This window comes from Ailuropoda melanoleuca, unplaced genomic scaffold (genome assembly GCF_002007445.2).
Source record: "Ailuropoda melanoleuca isolate Jingjing unplaced genomic scaffold, ASM200744v2 unplaced-scaffold3630, whole genome shotgun sequence".
In the NCBI taxonomy this organism is placed as follows: Eukaryota; Metazoa; Chordata; class Mammalia; order Carnivora; family Ursidae; genus Ailuropoda; species Ailuropoda melanoleuca.
The window spans coordinates 1-9,923 of record NW_023207504.1 but is presented as its reverse complement, the minus strand read 5'-3'; the positions used below and the strand labels follow the sequence as shown (position 1 = coordinate 9,923).

Below are 9,923 nucleotides of genomic sequence, written 5' to 3'. Positions count from 1 at the left end.
TTTCCCACTCCCCCTGCTTGTGTTCCCTCTCTCGCTGGCTGTCTCTCTCTGTCAAATAAATAAATAAAATCTTTAAAAAAAATTGGAGTCCAATTAAGAGCTAACTGGGTTCCCAACTGAGACTGAAAGGTACATGTTACAGAACAGAGAGTGGACACTGAACCTGGGAAAAGAGCTGGGCAGGGCTATTCCTGAACAACAATGTGGTCGTGATCTCGAAAAAAATAATTTCTTCGTTCACTCAGTTCACTCAGTGTACCTAGCACATGCTTACCAAGTACCCACCACATACCCCGTGTTACGGCAACAGAGTCAGTGACAGCCTTCCTCCAGCTCGTGTTCCTTAAATTAACCCTATAGCATAAGATAACAAATACGGTGATGACTGTAAAGCTGGTTGGGGTGCAGGAGGGGCTTTAGCTCTCCAGTGGGGCTCAGGCTGTGTGAGGAGGGGCCACTTGATTGATGGGAAGGAGCCACCCAAGTGCAGATCTGGGGACGCAGAGCACATGCAAAGGCCCTGAGGTGGGAAATGGATGGTGAGCCTGAGGGGCAGTAAGGAGGGCTAATGGCTGCAGAAGGAGGCCAAGTGGGGCAGGGGAGGGTGGAGCTCGAAGCCCCAGGTGGGCAGTCGTGCCGAACACTGCAGGCCTGGTGTCAGCCCCTCAGGGGAACACCTCCACAGCACTGAGAACAATTCCGCAGCAGTTTCTTCCCAATGTGGACGGGGAACTCACCATGAGCTGGGAGTGTCCTGAGTACTTAACAGAGAGCTTCTCATTCGACTTCCCTGTCAGAGGGACAAGGGCAGGAGAGGAGTAGGCATGAGGGAGGTCGAGTGATTTTCCCACAGCTCCTCAGTTAGCGGGGGGTGCCCATCAGGATCTGAGCCCACATTTGCTGCCACACACAGCACGATACCACCTATACCTTGGTTCACACACTGCTAGGGATGAGGGGCCCTTCACCTTGCCCCTTGCACCTCAACCTCATGGGAGAGCCTCCCACCCCCCAGCTGTGCCACACTGTACCCTCAGACACGGTGCGAGTGTCTGGAGGCGGACAGGTGCGTGCAGCTGAGCAGACCTCCAGGCAGCAGGACTCCCTGGGAAGCGGGACCTCTGTCTGCCCAGTCCCGGGAGCCCTCCGTGGAGGACACTGCATGGAACTGCCTCTGAGCTTTGTGATGCCGTGGCCCGTGCGCACAACAGCTGGGAGCAGGAGGGGAAGCAGAGCTGAGAGCTGCTTCCCTTGCAGGGCTGTCCTCTCTCTAGGTTTTCCCTCCAGCACTGTCCAGCCTCCAGCTTGGCCAGAAACAGTGGCCTACAAGGAGTAGTGTTGGGTCCTTGTCCCCGCAGGTGAGCTCACCTCGGATGCTGATGGTCCAGGGTGAGTGCAAGGTGCACCCAGAAGTCAAGGGACAGCTGTGAGTAGAGGGGATGCTGAACAGCAGTCTTCCCTGTAAGAGAAGACACAGGAAGATCCCATGCCTTCCCGCCCTCCTCTGCCCCACTGGGAGACGGGTGTGTCAGGCCACGTGCCAGGAGGACTGCACACCCCGGGCCACACACAGCAGAGCCCGACGGCTGATCACACTGTGGTTCTCAGCTCCCACATCTGGCCATGCTCATCACTGCTCACACCAGCTGCAATTAGACACAGGGTCCCCAGCACCTGGAAGCTTCCAAACAGCCAAGGGCTAATTTCAAAGGTAAATATGATCAGAAACAGCAGAAACAGGATTCAGATCTTCACAGAAAGTAGGGAACAAAAGGCTTCCAGGGGGTGTTCGTCCATCAGAAGTGCTGGTGGAGAGGCTGCTGGGTCTGTTCCAGGTACTGGGGTACAGCCAGTGGTCAGCAGGGCAGCATGGAACACCCCACCCGGATGGGGACTGCCAGGCCCCAAGGGCTGAGATCACACACCCACACGTACAGGCACACATGCACACACACCAAGCACACTCCCAGGGGCCACGTCACCCGGGGCCTGCTGGGTACAGAGGGCCCCGAAGCCAAGGAGATGGGTTGGTAGAGACCAGCTTCCCAAGAGGTCGGTCACGCTCGAGGAGCTGAGCCGGAACCTCCAAGAGCCCACTCTTCTCCAGGGAGTGTGCCCTCTGGACCGGGTGCAAACCACAGCCCCGAGGACACGCGTGTGATTCCACTTGCTCCCCCTGGCCATCACCCCACACCCATAGCTGCAGCTGTCACTGGCGCCCTTGACCTGAGGCTGCCCTGTCGTGGCCCAGCTGACAGCCTCCAGGGAGAAAGGGGGCTGGTCCTGGGTGTCCACCTTCTTCCTCTGCATCCTGGGGAAACGGCACATCTCACGTCATCTCCGAACTGCCCCGATGCTTGCAGAAAGCCCAAGAGGGGGGTATGGTGGACAGAGAGAATGCAGAGGGTCCAAAGATGGGTCCCTCATCTGGGGTCATGCAGGTGCAAACAAGGCGCTAAGCGCCCAGTACATTCAGCCAAGGAAGAGCTTCCCGCAGGACCGAGAGCTGAGACTGCAACCCGAGCTCGCTCGGGAACGTAAATCAATGACATTTATTTAGGACTGTTCCCTGGTCCTCACTGTGAGCTAACGGCCGCTTCATACACTTCCTGTCAGTTAATAGCATATAATCACCCCCACAGGCCTCACAGGCCCCACAGGCCCCACCGGCTCACGAAGCAGGTGCTGTCCTGCTCTCGCACAGGAGGAAACCGGCTCTGCGTGCCGACATCGCTCGCTGAGGCCGACCCACCTCTCACGTGGACTCCAGGGCTGGGTGGGCGTCCCAAGCCCTGGCTTTGACTCCGGCTGTCAGAGGACTGTGAGCCAGAAGGAGCCACACGGTGAAGCCCAGCGAGCACTGAGCGGGGTGAAGACACTGGAGTTAGCATCTAGGTGACAGAGCCCGGACACTGCCCCAGGGGCACAGGACTAATCTCAACTGCCATCGGAAAGAATCGTAAGAGGAGAAAAGGCAATGGCAGCAGAACGCAAGGATGCCTCGATGCTTCCTGACCCACCCTAGACAGGGTGGCCAGAGCCTCCCCACATCTGTGCACCCCAGGAAGGGGCTCAAGGGACATGTCCAGGGCCACGAGAGCTGGCGCGTCTCCTGAGTCAGCAAAGAAGACACCTTAGCGACGGTGCACGGAGGTGGGGGGTCGTTCTAGCCAGGCTCGCCGGCCGGTGGGGTGGAGGCTGGAGTGGACCCCACCTGTCGGAGCTGCTGACCCCCTGAGGCAGGGTCCTCCCAGTCTGATAAAGGACGATGAATTGCCTTCCTGCTTTCTATCACAGGAGTGGCGGGATACATGCTGCACTCCTCAGGATGACAGCACACGTGTGCACAAGGCATAAAACAAGTGTCCGAGCGGAGGGGAGCAGAAGGAGTCCTTTCTCCCAAGAAAATGAGAGACCTGCTTCAGGCCGTTCTTCCTGGTCTTTCCTGCTCCTGCTGGGACTGGAGTCAGCAAGGACGAAGCAGGTAGATGCCCAGAGCGGGCGAGCCCGACAGGCTGAGTCTGGGACCCGCCTGGAGAGGCCTTACTGGCACCTCCATGCAGGGATGCAGCCCGCCTGCTCACACACGCCTGTCCTTCTCTGGGGCCCTGCGGTCGTGGCCCATTTCCACCTGCACCACACCTTTTACCTCATTCCCTCAGCTTCCCCCTCCAACCTGCTGTCAGGAGGCCTTCCTATCTGCCCCTCCACTGAGCATTTGCACAGACAAAACTCCAGAAATTGCACACACCCTGGGGCCACCCCTGGGGCTCTCACAGACCCTGCCCCTTGTGTGCACCCACAGCGGCTTTCCCGCCTAAATGCCACAGGACCCCTGGCAGCTCCACACCGACAGGCTGCAGGGGGGGCTGGACCCCGTGTCCTTTTCCACCTTGTTTGGACTTATATCTGCAATGAAGCAGAAGGACCAAAGGTCCATGAGGACAAAGACGTCCATGGAAATGAGACAAGGGGATTCAGGAAGGTCAAGCAAGAGAAGGGATCACAGTCGAAGAGAAAAATACCAGCTTCCACAAAGAGTTCAGGACAGTGACCCTAGCGGGAAGCAAGCAGATGGGAGATGTCCACAGAAACACCAAAGAGCCCACTTTCCCCTCCTTAGCCCTTCTCCAATAGGATGCATTAGGGACCATGGCCTGGCCTCCCTCCTACACCCTTCATGACCTCATGGCGCTTCCCACTGTGGTAACTGAAATCTGTGATTTGGCCTTGATCAGTAAGGACAGTGAAGATTTACACATTCAGTTTTCCCAAGAGGGCAGGAACAAGCAGGGATCTACGCCGAGCTTTATTCGGGCCCTTCTAAAGGAAGCAAACCCATCAGAGGAAATAGATCAGCAATTTCGTTTTCCCCGTGGGACTCACACCAGCAAGTCTGCAAACGGAAAATGCAGTCAGCACCACCAGAGTCTTCACAGCACTCGACTACAAAACAGGTTTCCGTCCTGTCGCTATTTTAAAACCTGCCTCAGGGTGGGGAGTACCTGCCTGAAATCATCTTGGACTTAATTTCGCAGGATGATGTAGCAAAGTGTGTCAGGAGGAAAAAAGAAGAAAATGTGAGCAAAGGAGAAGAGGCCCTAAGAGGGACCCAGCGCCGGTCTCCGAGAAGCATAAAGTACGGGGCTGGAGTTGGAAGCCAGACAGGAGCAGGTGTGAGTGCGGGTGTGGACGTGCTATCTGGAGAGACCACAGGGAAGCTGGGGCATGAGAAGAGGCTCAAGGCTGAGATTACAGCCCCTGGGGCCCAGTGCGGACGTGGCCTTGTGGAGGCTTCTCCTTTGCTGGGGTGACATTTGCCCTGAGCGTGACCTTTCTGTGGCTCAGCCCATCGCCAGGCCCACCCCACCCATTCCTTCCCTTCTCCCCATAATGTCTGGCACAGATGAGGAAACAAGGCAGTGAGGGCATAGGGTCAGCCAGGGCCAACGCCATGGTTTCCGACAGCACACTCGCCTATAGGCACACACACTCACACACACACATCTGATCTGGCCACAGCCCAGACCCAGCTCACGGGCCGACGTGGACCCTGCCACGGCGAGGGCTGGGCTGGCAGCCTGGGCTGCTCAGATGTCCTGGCCGTGAGCCTGGTCCAGCTGAGACCCTCGAACGTGCCCTGCCTCATGCAGCCCATTTCACGTTACAGCTGCTGTGACCCCAAGAAACCAGTTTCTTCGAAAGCTGAGCTACTTACTTTTTATGCTTTTGTACAAGTTCTGTAACACAGAGCCAGTCAGAGCTGGTTTTCAGCGGCGTCTTCTCCCTGCAGAAGATTCCCGGTCCCCCAGCACGTCACTCTTTCTTCCGACAGGGAGCACAGCCAGATGGCGCAGGAGCCTCACGGCCCAGCACGGCTGCAGCCATCCCCAGATGGCCACGTGAGCACATGGCGGCTGCTCCCAGGGTAGTCCTCTCAGACAGCCACGTTTCTGCTGACATCATGATCCCTTCTCCCTGAGAATCAGAAAGTGGGAGAAAGGTTCCTTTCCATACCTGTAGTCCGCTGGGTTCAGTTTTGGGGGAAGTGCCCCCGTCCCTCCCTTCCCCTACAGGTGTACTTGCACTCAGCCAATCACACAGTGGCTGCCTCTCTCACGCGCAGATGCCCTGCCGGCCCTGGGGACTCGCGGTAAACACGGTGCTGGCATGGTCGGGACACCGGTCCATTCAGCGTGTGACCCGGCTCAGAGCAAGGCCTGCATTCCTGCCGTGTGGCCAGTCTCGCAGCTCAGCTACTGAAGCAGCCCTCTAGAGAGGCCCGTGCATGCGTTTTAGCTGGCTGCAGTCAGTACCATCGAGGTGCAGAGGTGGAAGGGTCTTTCTCCCTCCGCCTGGTGCAAGCACGCAGAGTGCGCATGTGTGCGTGCGCGTGTGTTAGCATGTGTGTGTGGGGGAACGGCAGCACCCAGCCTGCAGGAAGGGCAGCCCACCCAGGACAGTCCCTGTTGCAGACCGCATGGGGTCCTCCAGAGCGGCCCGGCTCTCACTCAGCACGTTTCTTCCCAAATCCTTCTGATTTTACCCTACTGAGGGCTGAGCTTTTACACCAAAATCCAAGAAGCTATTCCTTTGTCCTTGCTTTCTGCTGACATGCTTGCCTCCCAAGGCACCCAGCCCACCTGCTTGAAAAGAAGGAAGAGCAAAGCGGTGAGCAGTGGCTGGTGGGTATGGAGGGGAAAACTTGGATTAAATCTCAAGCCAGGTCGCCTGGAGATTACACAATATCTGATGCTCCCCGCCTTTCTGATGGGCTCACTCTGCTCTCTCGTTTGCTCTGTAGCTTGTCCTGGGATAGGATTTGGGTGTCCCCACCTGGGCCCTGACGAGAGGAGCTGGGAGCTCTCAGCATCTGAAGCCCAGGCTGGGGTCCGCTGTGGGTCTGAGTGGGGGCCCTCCCTTGCCTGGTGCTGAATGTGCAGCAGGGTGCGGTGGGAGAGGGTAGGGCTGTGACCCTGCTGNCGTGACCCTGCTGCCCTGAGCGCAGACAGCTGCTCCAGCCTCTCCGGTGCCTGGTCTAGAGGCTGGGCCCTCAGCCTGCAGCTCTTACCAAGTGCCCCAGCCTCTGGCCTCCTCCCAGCAGGGGAAGGCTGGTCTGGCTCCTCCTGGCGGCAGCAGCCCTCAGACGGGAGACCTGGTGAGTCAGCACGTCGGCCGCTTCTCCCGCCCACAAGCTGTATGACAGAGCCCTGCAAACACAGAGCTGTGAACACCAGGGAAAGCCTCAGGGCCCTGGGCCTGCCGGGGTCAGGGGTGATTGTCCAGGCCCCAAGCTCAGACTCAGCACCTCAGGCAAGTAAGGCAGGATGCCACCGAGAAGGCCAACTGGGCCCCACCAAAGCCACTGCCCTGTGCATGGACCCTCAGAGCCCAGGACAGCAGAGAGGCGACCTGAGGAGGGCCCAGTCCCTGGGTGCCACTGGCTCCACTGAGCTCTCCATATCAGCCTGGACTGCGGAAGCAGATTCTTCCTACACAAGCCTTGGGGGACTGGCAGGCACTTGAGGTCTTGGGAGATAAAAGAGGCAAATACTGCCAATGATTTATTTCTCTCAAATACACAGAGAATGAGGGCCATCAGCTCATGGAGCGGCCTGCAGACTTTGGATCCCCCCTACCAAGTAGGTGCTTCGTTTTGCTGTGCGGAACAGTCTGTGCTCGTCAGAGGGTGGCCAAGCACCGGCTCTGCTGACCTGAACCCTGGAGGGTCTCCCGGGACCAGGGTCAGACCCCACCGGCCCCTCACGGCCTGCAGGAGCAATGGGCAGTGGCCAGGGGTCTGCTCTCCAGGGTTTCCTTCTGAGCCCCCGTCCACTCAAGAACTTTCCACGTGCCTGATGCAGACTCCCCGCATCCCTTAGGGTTCTGACCCGGAGGCCCCGTCCTGCTGCTCCAAGTCCCCCTGAGGTCGCCTTCTTGTAGACTAGCACTCCCGTGCTCCCATCGCCATTGCTGATGGAGACTGGACACCGACAAGTCCAGCAGGAGCCCTGACTGGCTTTTCAGGAGCAGAGGTTCAAGTGGGACCTGGAGAGGGGGCAGCCGGACATGCACACTCTGGGGCTACAGGGGAACCCCTCCACCTGCTGCCCCAGAGCTCACAGGGCCCAGCTCTGGCCTCATTCTGGGGTCCCACCCAGTGGAGACTGCCGCTGCCTCTGCCCAAGGGCCTTTGTGTGTCTCTGCGTGTCTGTGTGTCTGTGCGTATCTATATGTGTCTGTGTGTGTGTGTGTATCTATGTCTCTGTCATCTGTATGCCTGTGTCTACTTGCTCATGGGACAGTCAGAAGCCACAGCCCATGCCCTTCTCCATCTGGCCTACTGTTGGGGCCACAAGGAGGTCAGTGTCCTGGAAAACAAGCCCCACAGGTCCTCTGACTCAGAGCCACTTCCTCCTGCCCCCGCCCTCCCCCATGGCTGGAACATAGGTGCCCTCAATTCAGACCCACAGCCTGACTCACCCACCTGCTTGTCTCTAGTTTCACTGGGTCCTGGGGAGGGCAGTCAAGGACACAGGGAAGAGCTGTGAGGAGGTGGGTCCCAGGGTCTCTCAGGGCATGCAAGGAGCGGACCCCTGCAGAGCCCTCTGTGCCCAACACCCAGACCTCCTGGAGGAGAGGGCTGACTGATGGCTCCCCACACCCGCTGCTCCTGTTGTGAGCATCTCATCTTTAATTTCCCCCTCACTTTCGTTATGGTGATTTTTCATCGACAGGTTTTTAATGCATTCGGAAGTATCAGCCTCTCACTTTAGAGTTAGAGCTCTTTACCGCGTATCTAAGAAATGCCTACTCCAAGGTCCCAAAGAGCTCGCTGACACTGCCAGCAGTTTTTAAGAACGCCCCTGAATTGAAGTCCAGGGTCCACACGGAGCTAATTCTACTTAGGTTGAGAGGTAAGGGCCCTATTTCTTTCCTCACACCCAGTGATTTATCTGTCCTTGCAGGAGGGAAAACCCCACAAGAGGAAAGGGCAGCCGGATCCAAAAACGTCCTTGGAGAAGGACAAAAGGGCTTACAGTCCAGACGTCCGCCCTGGGCAGGGCCTAATGTCTTAGGAGATGTGAAATTCTCCAGAGCGGATCCGGAGTGGGACTGGATTGATTTCAATCCACTGAAATCCAAGGAACAAACACGAGAAGCCCTTTCTTCCGGCGGTGAGTGTGTAGCTTTCAGTCAGCTACGTGCCAGGATGCCAGAGTTGGGTGGTTTTCCTTTTTCCTTCCACTGACGAGGTCAGGGTGGGAGGCTGTGGGCCCCAAGCTGAAGAGAGGTGTGTGTGTGTTTCTGTGTACATCTGTGTGTACGTCCCTGTGTCTCTGTGTACCAGAGCTGCCGGCTGAAGGGTTCTCCACCCCACACCCAGCCAGGCCTGTTCTCCATGAGTGTGCAGACATGGGCCCCCACATCTGTGTGCCCAGGGCAGGGGGTGAGGATGGGGAGCCAGAGGGCAGACCTGGGGGGGCTCACATGGACCATCTGCTCCTGGAGCCACGCTGTTTTCCCTTTGGAGGCAGATTGTAACTCCCAGGCCGGGAATTCAGTTCCGGGGAGCTTCACCTTGGGCTGGAACCAGCACCTTCTCTGTTTTGGCGGCAGGAACAGGTCCCAGGCCCGGGCAATGAGCAGCCTGTTCCACACAAGATGTAGCGTCCGCCCCACCTGTCTTCTCCCCAGCCCCGCAGCAGGCTCGGGTGTCCACCAGCAACAGCAGCTCCCCCTCCCTTCTCCCCTGGCTCAGGCACCCTCTCCCCTGCAGGACAGCCTCACAGCCCAGTCCACCCGCTCAGGCAGGAAGGTCCACGGCACGACCCCTTCCTTCCCTTCCTCCCCTGGGCCCCGCCCTCTATGGCTTAGAAGAGGCTGATGTCTGGCTCTGCCATTTCCAGCCGCTCAACCTCCTCAGGTGGGACCCACAGCACCTGCTACACAAGGCAGCCTTGGGAGCAGGTCCCCAGGGAGATGGCATCCAGGCATGCATCCCCAGGCCCTGGGTGAGGCCCCAAAGTGAAGGAGGAGGAGAGAAGGGATGTCTGAGTTAAGGCATAATCCCGGTCCCTAGTTCAGTTGAAACCCCCTCCCCCAGAAAGCCCCTCTCCACACACAGGCCGGAAGTTTACCACGAACACCTTTCACTTCCAACATCAGCCCTGGAATTCAGCCTGGTGTTTGAAGCATCCATACAGAGAGGGCAGCTCTAGCAGGACACCAACAAAGTCGACGTAAGTCCTGCGCTTTAACTCCCTGGCTGGCCTGGGCTCGCTGCTGGAGGAAGGGAGCGAGGACATGCGACGCTCTGTGGTTTCTCCGCACGGAGTCTTACGGGTGAAGCTCACAGAACCGTGACCGTAACGGGTGCGCCAAGCAAGTCATCACAGGCGAAGGTCTTGAAGGCCCATCTT

At 58.1% G+C, this 9,923-nt stretch overlaps 1 long non-coding RNA gene across 1 annotated transcript; it reads right to left on the bottom strand.

Annotated features, from left to right (window-relative positions):
- Window positions 1–555: 555 nt before the first annotated feature.
- LOC105235186 lies at window positions 556–5,292 on the bottom strand. Its single transcript, XR_004622912.1, has 3 exons — window positions 5,219–5,292; window positions 1,369–1,459; window positions 556–790 (listed from the first exon to the last, which is right to left on the bottom strand). It is a non-coding gene; the product is annotated as an uncharacterized LOC105235186 (long non-coding RNA).
- Window positions 5,293–9,923: the final 4,631 nt, after the last annotated feature.